At 45.3% G+C, this 13,909-nt stretch overlaps 1 pseudogene; it reads right to left on the bottom strand.

The window, feature by feature from the left end:
* The window catches only part of LOC117062798, a 37,467-nt pseudogene extending 24,087 nt beyond the window's left edge, over nucleotides 1–13,380 (bottom strand).
* Nucleotides 13,381–13,909: the final 529 nt, after the last annotated feature.

The raw sequence follows: 13,909 nt of genomic DNA, 5'->3' as shown, positions 1-13,909 counted from the left end.
AGTCTGCTGCCTGCTGGCCAAAGTGCACAGTCTAATTCCCCAGTCACAGGCAAGCTGGAACACACGGACTGCACTGGGACTGACTGGAGAAGACCAGAGCTGCTTTTGGACATGGATGAGAGCAGAGGACAGGACCAAGGATCGGGTCACTGCTGTAATCTAAGGGGAGGTGCAGCAGGCTAATCAGCCTAGGATCCAAGTGGTCTCAACACAGAGCCTCCTCAGCCTTTACAAGGAAGAATCTGCAATTTGCTTCAACTTTCTAGGCTACTGTTTCTTGATCTTCTAGAGAGGCTCAACAGCAGAAGCGACAACACAGCACAGTACTGTGTGAGGTGTGCCTGGGGCCGCACAGTGGTTGAGGCCATGACTCTGCAGCCTGACCACCTGGCTTTGAATCATAGCTCTGCCACCAACCAGCTGTGATCAGGGGAAGTTACTGAATCTCATGTTGCCTCCATTCCCTCATCTGAAAAATGGGGATGGTGATAATAATACTATCTGCTTTATACTTAAGATTTGGGAGAGGAGAAGAAGAAGGGAAAATTGGGAGTAATTGTTTAATGGGAACAGAGTTTTAGTTTTGTAAGGTGAAGCGTTCTGGAGATGGGTGATGGTGACGGTTGTGCAACAGTGGGAATGTACTGAAGACCATGACACTGTACACTGAGAAATGGTTAAGATAGTAAATGTCACTTTATGTGTGGTTTACCACAATTTTAATTTGAAAACTTAGAACTAAAAAAGGAGGCCGGGAGCGGTGGCTCATGCCTGTAATCCCAGCACTTTGGGAGGCCGAGGCGGGCGGATCAGGAGGTCAGAAGATTGAGACCATCCTGGCTAACACGGTGAAACCTCATCTCTACTACAAATACAAAAATTAGCCGGGCGAGGGGGCAGGCACCTGTAGTCCCAGCTACTCGGGAGGCTGAGGCAGGAGAATGGCGGGAACCCGGGAGGCAGAGCTTGCAGTGAGCTGAGATCCGGCCACTGCACTCCAGCCTGGGCGACAGAGCGAGACTCTGTCTCTCAAAAAAAAAAAAAAAAAACACCAAAAAAACAAAAAACAAAAAAGGATTTGGGAGTTGGGGGAAGAATAAGCTCATCTCTTTCTTTCTTTTTTTTTTTCTTTCTTTCTTTCCTTTTTTTTTTTGAGACAGAGTCTCGCTCTGTTGCCAGGCTGGAATGCAGTGGGGTGATCTCGGCTCACTGCAACCTCCGACTCCCCGGTCCAAGCCATTCTTCCGCCTCAGCCTCCCGAGTATCTGGGACTACCGGCATGCGCCACCACGCCCAGCTAATTTTTGTATTTTTAGTAGAGACAGGGTTTCACCATCTTGGCCAGGATGGTCTTGATCTCCTGACCTCGTGATCCGCCCACTTCGGCCTCTCAAAATGCTGGGATTACAGGTGTGAGCCACCGCTCCCGGCCGAATGAGCTCATTTCTATACGTGCCTGGAAGAATGCCTGGTGCTCCAAGATACAAAGAGGGCTGGCTCCTTGTACCATTAGCTGGGTGACTTTTTTGCAACTTGCTTGAAGTTACTGCAAGAATTAGAAATAACGTAGACAGAACAGTTTGATGTGTAATTCTACTCTTAATAAATGGTAAGAATTGTTACTAGCTTGGTAGCTATTGGGGGAATGGAGTTGGCTATGCTGCTAGAAACATGTACTATGGATAGGAAAGAATATTGTTGCTTTCCCTCACCCCTCTAATTTGGGGGTGGGAACGTGAAAACCGACAACAATGCAAAGGAGAAGGGAATAGAAAAGTTGTCAGTTTATGTTGCTGGATAATAACTGACCAAGTTCCATGGGAGGGTAGCTCATGCATTCTTGAAACATAGGTCTGGGTGTAATAACATGCATGTATCATGGTGTGGTCATAGCTGGAACACACTCAAAGCAAGGCTTTCAATGGAATTTCCCTTCCCTGAGCCTGCCCTTTCGTCTAGGAGATACACAGATTGAGCCTTCCTCCAGCTTGTAGACCAAAGTTGGTATTTGTAAAGTGCTCCGAGATCTTCCCAAATAGGGCCTCCTTAAATAAAAGGTCTCCAAGTGCACAGGAGTGGAAGAGATAGGCCTTGGAGGGCTTAGGAATCCAGGGTCATTGCGTATGCTCAGGAGAGCAGCCCATCCCATCTGCCCACGACTAGGGTTCTTCTCAGTGCATCACTGGGGGCTCTCCCAGGGCACTCGGCCTTCCTTTCTTGGATGTGCAAAACAACTTAGTTGGGATTTAAGACAAAAGTAGACCTAGAATAGTTGACACCTGGAGTGGATAATTTTTAACATCCTCCCCATGCAACAAAATTATTTTTATAATGATAATAATGCAATCAGTAGTAATCATTGTTTTCTTGAGTCAGTCTGTAGTTTCTTCATCTTTTAAAATTGACCTGCTGAACAATCTCTAGTTTCAAAACACAATTTAAAGAAAGAGTACATTTTAATTTTAATATTATGCAAATTTAGGAACACATCACATATGAACTAAATTTGCACTTTGCCGGTAAAAAATTAATCTCATGGCTCTCTGTCTGTTTTGGTTTTAAAGTTTAAACACAAATTTAAAAATTTTTTATCACATAAAATGAGAAAAGTAAAATAACCCAAGATCTGCTTCTTTCATCATTACAATCAGGGTTATCATGGTTTGTTTTGAATTTACTATTTAAATGTAGGGGTTGGAGACAGTTGTAGCTCAAGGTGCAATCTCTGGGCTGGCACTGGGTGTGAACAGATGAGAACAAAATGCATGTGGCTGAGTCCACTGGGAAGATGTTTCTGTGCCACAGAGAGTTCTCAGAATTAACTTCCAGATATATTAAAATTATTAATGGTAAGTAAGAAATATATCAAATTGAAGCTTACATACATATTGCTAAAATACAATCATATCTGCAGAAATTATTTGGAACTTTGAACAGCAAAAGTTTTTTTTGCAGAACAGTATTTTATCACTGATGTTATTTAGAGTTGCAAGCACATGGTGATATCACAAGTAAACTGACTTTTAGTCAGCTGTGTTATTGTGTTTAAACTCTCTACAAATGACACATCTCTGGCTGCCTGCTCCAGGGGCAGGTGGTCCCTGCAGCTCTATCTTGTGGTATGCAGCTGGTTTAAAGATATTGGCAACATCACAGTTACACTGTCTACGCACCTGTAAGAAATGTTTTAATTTAAACTAACAGTCTTGAAGTTGAGCGTCTTTATTTTAGGGGTAGGGACTTCTCAAGGTTGAAGAGGAAAGCAAATGGAAAGTCTGCCAAGTCTTTTTCCTGACATCAATGCTTAGGATCTTGAGAGCTTGTTTAGAAAAGCGGGTGTTTGGGGCAGGGGGGAATTTGGACGACAGCTTTTCCAGGTTTCAGGCTAGTGTTTGGCACCCTCTAGTGGACAATTTGAAAAGAGAACGATCCGATACTGGATTAAAAACGAACCTTATCATATAGCTTATTCATCATTTATTAAGTACCATGCACTGAGCTAAGTCCTTTGTGTGCAATATCTAATCCTTACAACTACCGGTACATTAGGAATATGAGTTCAGCATTACTAATTATAGAATTAGCTCAGAGAGGTCAAGTAAATTGACCATAGCCACACAGCAAGGGGCGGAGCTGCTAGTCTTGCCTCTCTCCAGAGACATATGGAGTGAGCATACTTGGCATATGTGGCACAGTATTTCAAGTTCCTGACCCCCATGGACACACTACCAGCTCCACACCTCAGAGCCTGGGGGCTTGAGGAGTGCCCACCCCGAACCATACTTCCAGAATTATAGTTACTTACACAATCCTAAGAGTAAGATCCAAAAGTAAATTTTTGATTTTTCCCTTAAAGGTTGTGATTTGCTCTCAAAAGTAAACGACGGCGTCTTGGTTTGTCATATTTCCTTCTTAGATTCATGTCCCCTTTGTGTCTTATGTTCTGGTCAGGTCACGGCAATGGCCTACAATAGTAACTCCCAGACTTTAAAGCAGATTGGCAATCTCCTTTATCTGTGACACCCCAGAGAACTTAGAATCAAAGTGAGCTCGTTCTGGGAGTGCTTTGTAAGTTATCCGATTTAGTGGTTTGTCAACATGGACCTCTTGAAAATCTTTGAAGGACGTTTTGGTTGCCATGATGATTGGAGGGCACTAATGATGTTTAGTCAGGGGGACACTGGCTGTCCTGCAATGCCCAGGACAGGTCACACAAGGAGAAATTGACCCAGGACTGGTAAGACGTTCCACCGTCCTGCTGGACATGCTGAGACAGAATGCATGCTTCAACCTGTGGTGGGATTTCAAGTTCAGAGATGCATTTGCTGCGATGTGTCATTATTACTGCCACATCCCATGTTATAACAGGGAATTGTTTCCACACTGCACTCAAAATAAGGCCTGGCTGATTTGCCAGAATATCCAACTTCCTAATTTTCCTCCATGATCTATAATATATGTTGGTATCATATGCCTACTCAAATGAAGGAATTTTCCTCTCTGTCTGATCTATGGAAATCCAATCAGCTCTGTTAGCAAACACCAGTTTTCTTCCCTCTGTCCAGCTGTTCCTCTGCTTCCTTGTTCTCTCTCATTCTAGAAAGTTTCTCCTGACCTTCTGACTTTTCTTAAACCCAAGCTTATTTATTATATGTAGGGCCAAGAAGCCATTCTCTTATGTCTGGCAGTGTAGTTTTACATGTTTTAAACTATTGTTTATTATTAGAAAATCTGAGGTATTGTAAGGCCATCAGAGCAGGTGACAATTGCCATTGAACTGAGAGTTTGTTACTCACGGTTCCCAGAAGGGGGAGCACCATGCCCCAGGGGGCTGCATGGCAAAGCACTACCCTTGGGCATGAAGCAGAGAGAGGAGGGGCTCTGGAGCACAGGGGCTGCCCTTAGTTGTCTGGTACCTGGCCCTGGGATGGTGAGGACAGGTGGATAGTGGTCTGGAGTGTGAGAGGGGATGAAGAAGGTAGTTAAACTGTGAGATCTGAATGGGTTGGTTTGCATTTGAAAAGTATGCTTGTGGGCAAGTTGTTTGCTGCTGCTAGGAATTGGCCAACCCTGGTGTGAGGTAGCAGCCCCTAAGCAAGGTGTGTTCATCCATTCTCACACTGCTATACAGAAGTACCTGAGACTGGTGATTTACGAAGAAAACAGGTTTAATTGACTCACAATTCTGCAGACTTATTAGGAAGCATGGGTAGGAGGCCTCAGGAAACTTATAATCACGGTGGAAGGCGAAGGGAAAGCATGTCTTCCCATGGTGGGAGCAGGAGGGAGAGAGAGTGAAGAAGGAAGTGCCACACTTTTAAACCATCAGATCTCGTGAGCACTCACTCACTATCATGAGAACAGCACAGGGGAAACCTGCCGCCATGATCCAGTCACCTCCCACCAGGTTCCTACCCTGACATGTGGGGATTACAATTGACATGAGACCTGGGACACAGAGCCAAACCATATCACAAGGCCCGAGCGTCAAAGCATCAGAATTCAGAAAATAGAAGACATGGTTAACATACTATCCAAGTATTCACATACTGAAATACATATTATTGTATTATAACCTACTTTTACTTCAACTTCTGATTTATTTAAAAAATTTTTAAAAAATTTTTGAGACAGGGTCTTGCTCTGTTAACCAGGCTAGAGTACAGTGGTGCAATTTCAGCTTAATAAAACCTCAACCTCCTGGGTTCAAATGATCCTCCCACCTCAGCCTCCTCAGTAGCTGGGACTATAGGTATGCATCACCCCACCTAGCCAGCTTTCTTATTTTTAAAAGAGATGGGGTTTTGCCATCTTGTGTGGTCTGTTCTCAAACTCCTGGGCTCAAGTGATCCACTCATCTTGGCCTCCCAAGGTGCTGGGATTAGAGACGTGAGCCACCACACACAACCAAGGATTTCCTTTTCTTTCTTCCTGAGATAAAACAATTTGGGTGTGAAGGTGGGAGAAGGAAAAGGAGGAAAACTAAGTGCTTTCTTCTTTAGGAAAATCCACCCTAGAGGGAGCTGATTTTAAATCAGTCAATCTACCCATAACAGAATCTAGCATCACCATGAGTTCTTATTGGAAAGTTTGCAGATTACAGCCTGCCCTCACTGATTTGCTGGGTCATCGGCCTTGCATGTTATTCATGAGTCCTCCTCCTCTGCTCATTGACTCATGCCATTGATAGTGGACTAATTTGGGGCAAAGATCAGAAGACTAAAAGTGTGTGTTTCAGGATGTGTGTAGCATAATATTTCAAAATTAAGTAAAACAATAGCTAATATTTCTTGTGTGCCTCAGCCTCCCAAAGTCCTGGGATCACAAGCATGAAAGCATAAGCCACCAGGCCCAGCCTTATTTTAAATTTTTATCTATCCATTTATTTGTTTTAGAGACGGGGTCTCATTCTGTTGCTCAGACTGGAGTGCAGTAGTATGATTATGGCTGACTGTAGTCTCAAACTCCTGGGCTCCAGCGATCTTCCCACCTTAGTCTCCCAAGTAGCTGGGACAACAGGTGTGCACCACCACACCCAACTATTTTTTTAGTTTTGTAGAGATGAGGTCTCACTGTGTTGCCCAGGCTGATCTAGAAGTCCTTGGTTCAAGTAATCCTCCTGCTTCAGCCTCTCGAAGTGCTAGGATTACAGGTTTGAGCCACCATGCCTGCCCTCAGCTTCCCATTTAAATTACAAGTAGGGCATCAGAGTGGTCTTTAAAAATGATGCCCGTTAGTAGTCATGTCTATGGCTTTTATTTTAGAATGGCAAAGACAGAGGATGTTACAAATATCTATTACAAAATGGGGTACATGGTCTGCTGAAACTGGGAGCTGCCGATGCTTTACAGATGAGCAAACTGAGGCCCGGGGAGCCCCCATGACTCTCCCAGGGACACACAGTGGGTTAGTGAAAGGATTGGATGCAGGGCTGGTTCCAGGCCCAATCTCCTGGTATCCCAATACTTTCTTTGGCATCAGGCAGCCCCTTAGATAAGTAAAAATTCCAAAAAGCCATCTTAACATGCTCTGTGAATACATTTGACGAGTACCCAGGATAGTGCCCTGCAGACGAAGGCCAACCACAATGATCTAATGGATGGCAGCCACAACATGCCAATGACATAGAGTTTGTGTTCCGTCTTTTGGTTCGACTTAGTCAGGACACTCTTCATTTGTTCCCTAGATCCATCTGCCTCTGCATTACCTCTTGTGCTTCTTCATCAGTCAGATAGTGGCCGTGGTTTTTCTCTGCTTTTTCTATCCTCTGAAGATCCCAACCTCTCCATAAAGGCTTTCCTGATTAACTAGCAGCGAGATCGTCATTCTCTTCCACGTACTTCACCTGGGCCTGTGGATGCCTGTGCTTCTCGTTTCCACAGGCTTGAGAATCCACTGGGAACTCTGGGAAGATGTAAGCTTCGTGTGTCTACAAGTCCCCAGGAGGTGCTGAAGCTACTGGGATGGAGACCATATTCAAAAAGCAAAACTCTCAGACTAAACCGATGGTTCCCAAGCCAGGTTTCTCATCACAGGGACCTGGGCAACTTTTGAAAAATAGCCTCCCAAGCCCCACACCAGACCCATCCTATAGGAATCTCTGAAAGCAGAGCCCTAGAATGGGACTTCTAGAAGCACTCCTGACAATTCTGGAGGCACTCTCCCAAACACCAGCCTCTGACCTAATGCTTAGGTGCACTGCAAGGCGTTATAATAACTTAATTTGAAATTCGCCCCCAGAAGTAAGCACTGTGCAGACTGTTGCTAACCTAGACTGATCGTGACATGTTTTCATGCTTAGGCCAGACTCCAGGAACTGTGCTTTCTCAATTACAGAACCAAGGCAGATGGGCAAATGATCTACAACCATCTTGTAATGTTAACGTCTTATATGCATGTACTTATACATCTCCTAAGACGATCGTAGTAGTTTCCAGAAGCCCAAATTAAGACATTTTACTGCAACAAGATTTAAAAACTAGGGCTTTGACGTCTACTTTATGAGAAGTTCGTATTTGCATAATTAGGAGTGTCCTGCACTTTCTTGGGCAGCGTGTGTCAGTCAACAGCTGCAAGTCATTCTGGCTCCTTGCCCAATCGAAGAGAGAGCATTGCTTAAATCAGTCTCTGCCCTACCTCCAGAGAATGTGATAGAAGGCGAGTGAGAGACTAACAGCAGAGGCGAATCCCCAAATTAGATGCCCTTCCAAGCTACAAAAACACTTTAACAATTTTTCCAAAATATCACAGCAGAGCATCACAGAGATGAGCTGAGCCACCTGCAGACACAGTTTCTCCAATGTGACGAAGAAACGACATCTCGGTCCCTGATGGAAGATGCACACAGGCTGCTGAGAAAACTCTGGAGATGCCTCTGATAGGAACAAGCAGTTCCAGAAGGCCGAGTCTTCCCTCCTCCCCAGCCTGCCTCGTGGGCAGAGATGTGCTCTATCTTCAGGCCCACATGTTTCCCCAAAGAAAGGCTCCCCCTATTTGAGAAGACACGTGAATGTTGTTCAGGTTGGGGGCAGGGGTTATGGGCTCAGCTTGACCCTAAGTGCCATCAGGCAGGGCCAGGTGTGTCTTGGTTCCCCCCCACCCGCCGATCTCCCCAGCACCCCCTACTGTGCCTCGCTCACAGCACCCACTCAGGGAACACTTGCTGACTGATGACCAGCTGTGGAGTGGGATGCTTTTAAACTCTGGAAGTGCCTTAACTGATACACTGCCCAGCTACCCTGGATTAACCGAGAGGGCAAAAGGCTGAGTAATGATGTCAGGCAAGGTGTTTGGTTAGTTTTCCACATTCTTCTGGAGTTAGGTCTTCACGGTGAGGTGTAGATTTTGTGTGATGTCATATTAAGTAAGGCTTTTTATTCTGAGGTTTGGCCATCTTGGGGACTTGCTGATGCTGGAGGGACTGCCCCACCCAGGGTTAGCCAATTCTTAGTGGAAGCAAAGAGCTCTTCTGTAAGCACGCCTTTCACATGCGAACCAACCCACCTAGACCCCACCTCCCAACCACCTCCTTTGTGGGGCTCCTGCACTCTGGGCCACCACCACTTCAGGGCTAGCATCCAGGCAACTAGGAACAGCCCTTATGCCCCAGAGCCCACTGAAAGGATTCACACTAGCCAATCCTGAGCCTGCTCACCTGCCTCACCTGTTCTTTCCTGCAGAAGTCACAGTAAAGGCTCTTACCCACACTTCTCCTGTCTGCCTTTGCCTCCTGGTCAACCCCAGTGCTTCTCCATGTGTCCCCTACTCCCACCATCATCACATGGTGTGGCATGCCTTGCCCCTTCCCTTAGGAACTGTGATAACGAACTATCTTTTCAATGGCAGTTGTCTTCTGAATCATGTCAAAACCTACACTTCACAATAGACATATTGTCAAGTTCCAGGATACCAGATATTTGTGTTTAAGTGTAGGTCCCACGACCATTTCCGTTATCTAGAAGGAATATTTCCTAGGGATAATAAATAGTGTAACTTATTGAAAGTGTTTAGGTGCCATCGTCAATCAGAGTTCAATCAGAGAAGCAGAGGCACTAGCATATACATCTCACTAGGTACACCACCAGGGTATCTCGTGCTTGTATGGCAAGCAGCATCATAAAGAGAGCAATAGTGTTTCCGCCGGCAGCAAAGCGCAGGCTCATTTATTTGTTTACTGTCTAAAATGATAAAGATAATGTCTCCCTCCAGAGCAAAGTCCAGACAAGCTTGCTGCCCACTCTAAAAGACTTGGGCTTCCAAAGCTTGAGCTTCTTCTCTGGGAAAGTCACACACTGCCTCTGCAGACAGCACCTGGCTCTTGTCGCATTAGCCTGCAGGAACTGGGACTGGGGAGATGAACACAGATGCTGACACTTGGTTACTGCTATTGCTATGAGTAATGAAGTCCTTTGTCTCTGACCCAGGAGTCTTGTCTTCTGCCAGCAACCTTGAAAGTGTGGCAGGCTAACTTGTTAGACTGCAAGTAGGGTGAAATCTCAAACCTTTCACAGCTCTTGATATTTCCTAACCAACACCAGTCTCATGGGTCAGGAAAGAAAGGGGCTTGCTCCTCTCTCTGTCACTGGTCAGTGATAATGGCCTCCTTAAGGGGTCACTGTACATCCACCTCTCGAGGGACAGACATCAGGAGTCCAAGCCAGGAGGCTCATACAAAGGAAGAGCTATTGATGAATGAGCCATGCAGGTCTCAGCAAAACCAGGCAAAAGTTGTAACTCCTTTTGAGAAAGCCCCTGTGTTTGTGTGCTGGGGCTGACATAACAAAATGCTATAGACTGCATAACTTATAACTTAAGAGAAATGTGTTTTCTCGCAGCTCTGGAGGCTGGAAGCTCCACATTAAGGTGCCAGCAGATTTGGCTCCTGGTGAGGGCTCTCTTCCTGGCTTATAGACAGCTGCCTTCTTGCTCCATCCTCATGTGGTCTTTCCTTTGTGGGTAAGTGGAGAGAGAGCTCTCTTGTATTTTTTATTCTTCTTGTAAGGACACCAGCCCCATCAGATTAGAGCCTCACTCTTTTTAAACCTTAAATCACTATTCTAAAGGTCCTATCTCCAAACACAGTCACATTAAAGGTTAGAGTTTCAATATATAAATTTGGGAGGGGACACAATTCAGTCCACAGAAGCCCTTATCTGGGGAACCTGCCCCCAATATTTCAGTGTGGGCTCTTTCTATTTTCCATAAGTGTCAGCTGGCTGAAAAATAAATAGAAAGAGTACAAAGAGAGGAATTTTACAGCTGGACCGCCAGGGGTGACATCACATATCAGTAAGACTGTGATGCCCACCTGAGCCTCAAATCAGCAAGTTTTTTATTAAGGGTTTCAAAAGGGGAGGTGGTGTAATAACAGAGAGTAGGTACAAAGATCACATGCTTCAAAGGGCAAAAAGCAGAACAAAGATTATATGTTTCTGAGGGAACAGGACAAAAGGGCAAAAGCAGAACTACTTATAAGGGTCCAACAAAGATCACGAGGCAAAGGGTAAAAGTAGAACTACTGATAAAGGTCTATGTTCAGTGGTGCACGTATTGTCTTGATAAATAAACAACAGAAAATAGGATTTGAGAGCAGTAAAGCAGCACCGGTCTGACCACAAATTTACCAGGGTGGAGTTTTTCCCCACCCTAGTAAGCCTGAGGGTACTGCAGGAGACCAGGGCATATCTCAGTCCTTATCCCAACTGCATAAGACAGACATTCCCAGAGTGGCTGTTTGTAGACCTCCCCCCAGGAATGCATTCCTTCCCCAGGGTATTAATATTAATATTCCTTGCTAGGAAAAGATTTTAGCAATATCTCTCCTACTTGCACGTCCATTTATAAACTCTTTGCAAGAAGAAAAATATGGCTCTTTTTGCCCAACCCTACCGGAAGTCAGACCTTATGGTTGTCTTCCCTTATTCCCTAAAAATTGCTGTTATTCTGTTCTTTTTCAAGGTGCATTGATTTCATATTGTTCAAATACACGTTTTACAATCAATTTGTACAGTTAACACAATTATTACAGTGGTCCTGAGGTGATGTACATCCTCAGCTTACAAAGATAACAGGATTAAGAGATTAAAGTAAAGACAGGCATAAGAAATTATAAAACTATTATTTGGGAACTGATAAGTGTCCATGAAATATTCACAATTTATGTTCCTCTGCCATGGCTCCAGCTGGTCCCTCCATTCGGGGTCCCTGACTTCCCGCAACAAGCCCCCAAATAGCTGTGAGTGAATTCAATCCCATTCACACTCAACTTAAAAACATGGTCAAATATCTTCGACCATCCACTTGGTGGAGGAGGAGCAAAAGGCAAGAAAAAAGGAAGAAGAAAAATGGAGAGAAGGACTTAAAAAGTGCAAGCGGCCCTTTGGCTTCCCAGGCAGGTTTCTCATGATTTTCTCTATGGTCTTTTGGTGCTCAAGTCAACATCTCATGCCATGGTGTCCTCCTGTGGAAAGCCATTGCCCACTTTGTACCTTGGAGGAAGTGTGGGAAGAGCAGGTCATCCAAGCTCCATTCATGTCATCATGTGGAGAAGGTACATAGAGGAAGTGGCCAAGATGGGAGAAGAGCTCTGAGGGCAGGGCTGGTGGGAGTCAAAGCTACAGAAGAAGCTGCTTGGAGTAGAGTATGGAGGTCCTTGTTGACATGCCAGGGAGTCACGAACGTTTGTGTGGGATACTGAGCAGGAAAGCAGCATACTCAGACTTGTGCTCAAGGAAGATTGTGGTTGAAGTATCATGCAGCTGGACCAGAGAGGTGAGGAAAAAGGCAGAGAGAGAATTTAGGAGTCTAACACAATAGCTCATGTTACAGGCTGCATGGTGTCTCCCCAAATTCCTATGTTGAAACCCTGGCCCGCAGTACCTCAGAATGGGCCTGTATTTGGAAATAGGGATTTTAAAGATTAATTTAGTTAAAATGAGGTTATTGGGATGGGCCCTCATCCATATGACTCGTGTCCTTATAAAAAGAGATTACGGGCCAGGCACAGTGGCTCATACCTGTAATCCCAGCGCTTTGGGAGTCCTAAGCTGGCGGATCACGATGTCAGGAGATTGAGACCATCCTGGCTAACACGGTGAAACCCCATCTCTACTAAAAATACAAAAAACTAGCCGGGCGAGGTGGCGGCCGCCTGTAGTCCCAGCTACTGGGGAGGCTGAGGCAGGAGAATGGCGTACCCGGGAGGCGGAGCTTGCAGTGAGCTGAGATCCGGCCACTGCACTCCAGCCTGGGAGACAGAGTGAGACTCCGTCTCAGAAAAAAAAAAAAAAAAAGAGATTACGATACAGCCATGTACAGAGGGATGACTGTGGGGACACAGAAGAAACAGTCATCTGCAAGCCAAGGAGAGGCCTCGGGAGAAACCAACTCTGCTGATGTCTTGAACGTGGACTTCCAGCTTCCACACTTGTGAGAAAGAAATTTCTCTCGTTGATAAGCAACCCAGACTGTGGCGTTTCATTATAGCAGCCCAAAGGGACTAAGACGTCATGTATCTGCCCAAAGAGAAAGAGGAGTGGGTGGATTCCAGGACTGAGGAGAGTCAACTTGGAGAGGTGTCTAAGGGATGCCAGGCAGCCAAAAAAGTACCCTGGGGCCTTGTCAGTAAGACTGGTGGACTAGACAGCAGTGGAGCCTGAGAGGCAACAGGTTAGTGCTCCAAAACTTGTGAGAGGGAGACAGGTGAAAAAAGGGGACTCAGGATGCAGCATTAACACCAGCAAACAGAAGGCTCATGAGACTGGAGAGAACCTCAGAAGCCGTACCGACATCTTTGGTTAGCTGGCTCCAGTCTTGCTTGGAGATGGGGTCAGCCAGGTCCTTCAAAGTGCCAATGAACACAGGTCTCTGAGTAGCTCCCATCGCGGGCTCCAAGTCCTGTAGAAAAGAAGTCAGCAAGGCCAATGCATGAAGCCCTTTGATGCATATATGAGATATTTTCTCTACTATGGTAGCAAGGATGTAGTGCATCTGTGCTTTCCAGTATGTATCTATGACTTTTGTTACATTCGACAGACATCTGTTCAGTGCTCTTAAGCACCTGCCAGCCATGGAGTTTCAGATGCATTTCTTAGATAAGCGAGCTTCTTTCCCGTTGCAAATCACAGAGTGACAAAAGCACAGATCCTTGCTGGGGCTGCAGGCTGCTGGCAGTGTCACCCGAAGGCTGCTTTCTAAGGAAAACATTCTGCTGGGTTTTTTTTTGGACAACACGGTTTCATGTGCTCATTTATTTCACACCCATGTTTTAAAAATTATTCTTTTCGGCTGGAAATATATTTTCAACCATGATAATAGATGGAAATTGTGAGCTGGTTACAGTTCCCAAGTGACATTAGCATATGTGCTGAGTTTCCTCTTGAATCCCACCCCTCCTCGCCTTTTTGCTTTT

This window comes from Trachypithecus francoisi, unplaced genomic scaffold, assembly GCF_009764315.1.
Source record: "Trachypithecus francoisi isolate TF-2019V2 unplaced genomic scaffold, Tfra_2.0 Contig01554, whole genome shotgun sequence".
In the NCBI taxonomy this organism is placed as follows: Eukaryota; Metazoa; Chordata; class Mammalia; order Primates; family Cercopithecidae; genus Trachypithecus; species Trachypithecus francoisi.
Note: the sequence above shows the minus strand (reverse complement) of the source record. Positions and strands in the feature narration are given on the sequence as shown.